Below are 4,698 nucleotides of genomic sequence, written 5' to 3'. Positions count from 1 at the left end.
GAGCTGGCGGAGGAGATGATTGCTGAAGCTGTGGTAGTAACTGCTGAAGCATAACGGTCAGTTGAGACAGCTGTTAGCCTTGTTGCGCTATCTGTTGCGACTGCTGGGCGACCACCGTGGTGAGGTCAGCGACAACTGGCAGAGGAACTTCAGCGGGATCCATGGCCGGATCTACTGTCACGATGCCGGCTGGCAGGTAGTGGATCCTCTGTGCCAGAGAGGGATTGGCGTGGACCGTGCTAGTGGATCGGTTCTAAGTCACTACTGGTTTTCACCAGAGCCCGCCGCAAAGCGGGATGGTCTTGCTGCGGCGGTAGTGACCAGGTCGTATCCACTAGCAACGGCTCAACCTCTCTGGCTGCTGAAGATAGGCGCGGTACAAGGGAGTAGACAGAAGCAAGGTCGGACGTAGCAGAAGGTCGGGGCAGGCAGCAAGGATCGTAGTCAGGGGCAACGGCAGGAGGTCTGGAACACAGGCTAGGAACATACAAGGAAACGCTTTCACTGGCACGATGGCAACAAGATCCGGCAAGGAAGTGCAGGGGAAGTGAGGTGATATAGGGAAGTGCACAGGTGATAACACTAATTGGAACCACTGCGCCAATCAGCGGCGCAGTGGCCCTTTAAATCGCAAAGACCCGGCGCCCGCGCGCCCTAGGGAGCGGGGCCGCGCGCGCCAGGACAGGACTGACGGAGAGCGAGTCAGGTACGGGAGCCGGGGTGCGCATCGCGAGCGGGCGCTACCCGCATCGCGAATCGCATTCCGGCTGGAGGCGGTATCGCAGCGCCCCGGGTCAGTGGATCTGACCGGAGCGCTGCAGTGAGGAGAGTGTAGCGAGCGCTCCGGGGAGGAGCGGGGACCCGGAGCGCTTGGCGTAACAGCGTGGGGTCTTTTCTGTGTGGACATGGGCTGATTGAGCTGTTTCCCCTCCTTCCTCCGTCTGGGGTCTGCCTTTCTAGTTATTGCAAAACACATTTATTAACTTTTTTCTTTTTTTCCTTTTTCTATACACTTTTTTGTAGTCCCCTTAAGGGACTATTACATGCAATCCTTGGAGTGTGTAGACTGTTCAATGCTATTCCATAGCATAGCATTGACCAATGTCATCGGTGCTCTGTGGCTCCAGCCTAGATCTCAGGCATGGAGCAGTAGAGCGGTGATCGTATGGCAGGAAGCAAGGCAAGAAGCCTCCCGCTGTCCTCTTAGTTGTTCAGGACGCCGCTGTGTCTAAAGGGTTAATACCGGACATCAGCCTGATCAGCGATGTCCGGTATTAGCCGCGGGTCCTGTTAACAACCGGGACCCACTGGGTATGAAGTGCGCTCAGCCCCTGAGTGTGCGTCACATAACGGGAGCAGGTGCAGGATGTAAATATAAGTCTTGCATTGTTGAGGGGTTAATGTTAAACCTAGAGATGAGCAAATCGAATCTGATGAAGTAAAATTCATTCCGAATTTCATGAAAAATTTAATTTGGACCGAATCCAAACTTCTACTCGATCCTAAACAACAAATTTCTTCATTAGCAACACCCCTGCAATCACCCTGTATAATTTATAGATGTGAGCGGCTTTCTCCTGCGCTCACATCTCTGCAATAGATAGGATGATCACAGCGGGTGTCAGGAGTGACACTTGCTGTGATCTGTCCTTAACTGCAGGTACTACTGTTCCCAACATGGAGCAGACTCTGCTCCATGATGGGAGCTGTAGTACCTGCATTAATAGACAGATCGCAGTGGGTGTTACTTCTGACACCCGATGCGATCGTCCTGTATAATGTATAGATGCGGCCGGCAGGCCGCTTCTCTATGGTCCCACTGTAGTATAAACATACGCCGTATATATATACCTATTATTCATATTTCCCCCAGAGAGCTGTGAGTGGCTGAAACCATCTGGCCAATCACAGCTCTTTGCGGGAAATATGAATAAGTGATTTGAAGTATAGTGCAGAGATTGGAGAGCAAAAGAAAGCCGCTTCGTCTCTGCTATCGAAAGGACAATCACATCGCGTGTCAGGAGTGACACCTGCTGTGATCTATCTATTAGTACAGGTACTACAGCTCCCATCATGGAACAGTCTGTTCCATGCTGGGAGTCGTAGTAGTCCCTAAAAATTTTCAAAAACAGAAAAAAAAAAAGTGAAACCCACATACACACAATAAACACAATATTAAAATACACTACTAATAAAAATTAAAAAAAATGAATTATAAAAAATATATTGTTTGCATTTAAATGGCCCCTTTCTACATTTTTATTATTGTCAGCAACATTTTTAGGTCCCTGCCTGTTTAAAAATTAACATTAAATTATTATTATTACTATTATTTTTTTTTTTTTTGTGGCTTTATTATTTTGTATACATTTTATACAGAATGGAGTCTACATTTTAGGCTGCTTTCACACTATGAGTAGTCATCCGTTATTAAACATCTGTTTTCTGTATTGTATGATTAAAAAAACGGATGTATAATAGTGGATTAAATAATAGGCGCTAACCGCTGAATAATGTTCGTCAAAATAACGGGCATATTCATCCTTGTTATAACATCCATTATGTACCGTTATTTTATGGCCGTTTTAACACCACACCTCTGCCTACAGACTTCCGCAGCTGGGACTACTACTACTCCCATCATGGAACTTACTTGTTTCCATGATGGGAGTAGTAGTTCCCCAGCTGCGGGAGTCTGCCGGTGGCTGGGGAGGCTACATAAGTGTTTGTTCTCGTAGCCCATCATGGAACAGAGCGATTGATCGCATCAGGTCTCACTTCTGAGACCCGATGTGATCAGAAGTTATTAAACAGGGGAGCGGGTGGCATGCTTCATGTCCCGCATGTAGGCTTCATTCATTCATTGCCGCCGCCCGACATGTCCCCGCTGCTGCCTTGCTCCTAGCGCAATCAGCGCACCGCCGGCACATGTCTATTCTCTGCTGCTCATCTCCGTACGGAGATGAGCAGCAGAGAATAGACATGTCCTGGCAGTGCACTGATTGCGCTAGGAGCAGGGCAGCAGCAGGGACATGTCGGGCGGCTGCGGTGAATGAATGAAGCCTACATGCGGGACATGTTGGCTTCATTCATTCACTGCCGCCAGTTCCCGACATGTCCCACTACTGCCCTTCTCCAAGAAGATGAGGAGCAGGTATCGGGAGAGGAAAAAAGGATGCTGGGGGGGGGGGTGGGGAATAAGCATAAGCACACTGGAGCCAACCAATGAATTATTATAAACACACTGGGGACAATTAATTATTATAAATATGCATAGGGGGCATACATTTGGGGGTCAAATTAGTAGTTTAAAAACCCCACCAGGTGCCCTGAATGGCTCCCCGGTGGTGGCTATTCAGGGTTCCCGGCGGGGAATTTAAAAGTAAAATTAAAATACACAGTACATCACAGGGGAGTGGAGCATGTTGCCCACTCCCCTGTTTAATAACTTCTGATAGCATCAGGTCTCAGAAGTGAGACCAGATGCGATCAATTCCTCAGCCCATGTACTACAACCCCCATCTTGGAACCGAGTCTGTTCCATGATGGGGGTAGTAGTACAAACACTAATGTAGCCTCCCCAGCCACCTGCAGACTCCAGCAGCTGGGGAACTGCTACTCCCATCATGGAAACAAGTCTGTTCGATGATAGGAGTAGTAGTAGTCCCGGCTGCAGGAAGGAGTCTGTAGGCAGAGATGTTAAAACGGCCATAAAATAACGGTACATGACAGATGTTATAACTGGTCTTAACGGATGAATATGCTCGCTTTTTTGAAGGACATTATTCAGCCGTTAGCACCCGTTATGTCATCTGTTATTAGACATCCATTTTTTTATTATACAATACAGAATACGGATGTTTAATAACGGATGAATACTCATAGTGTGAAAGCAGCCTAAAATGTAGACTCCACTCTTGGGTGTATAAAAAATTATAAAGCCACCCAAAAAAATGTTAATTTTTAACCCCTTAAGGACTCAGGGTTTTTCCGTTTTTGCACTTTCATTTTTTCCTCCTTACCTTTTAAAAATAATAACCCTTTCAATTTTCCACCTAAAAATCCATATTATGGCTTATTTTTTGCGTCACCAATTCTACTTTGCAGTGACATTAGTCATTTTACCCAAAAATGCACGGCGAAACGGAAAAAAAAATCATTGTGCGACAAAATCGGAAAAAAAAAACGCCATTTTGTAACTTTTGGGGGCTTCCGTTTCTACGCAGTGCATATTTCGGTAAAAATTACACCTTATCATTATTCTGTAGGTCCATACAGCTAAAATGATACCCTACTTATATAGGTTTGATTTTGTCGCACTTCTGGAAAAAATCATAACTACATGCAGGAAAATTTATATGTTTAAAAATGTCATCTTCTGACCCCTATAACTTTTTTATTTTTCCACGTACAGGGCGGTATGAGGAATCATTTTTTGCGCCGTGATCTGAAGTTTTTATCGGTTTTGGTTTCAGTATCGGTTGATTTTTGTTTTGATCTGACTTTTTGATCACTTTTTATTCATTTTTTTAATGGTATAAAAAGTGACCAAAATACGCTTTTTTGGACTTTAGAATTTTTTTGCGCGTACGCCATTGACCGTGCGGTTTAATTAATAATATATTTTAATATTTCGGACATTTACGCACGCGGCGATACCACATATGTTTATTTTTATTTTTTTTACACTGTTTTATT

The sequence above is a fragment of the Hyla sarda genome, chromosome 2 (assembly GCF_029499605.1).
Source record: "Hyla sarda isolate aHylSar1 chromosome 2, aHylSar1.hap1, whole genome shotgun sequence".
Classification (NCBI taxonomy): Eukaryota; Metazoa; Chordata; class Amphibia; order Anura; family Hylidae; genus Hyla; species Hyla sarda.
The sequence above is the reverse complement of the archived record's forward strand: the minus strand, read 5'-3'. Positions refer to the sequence as shown.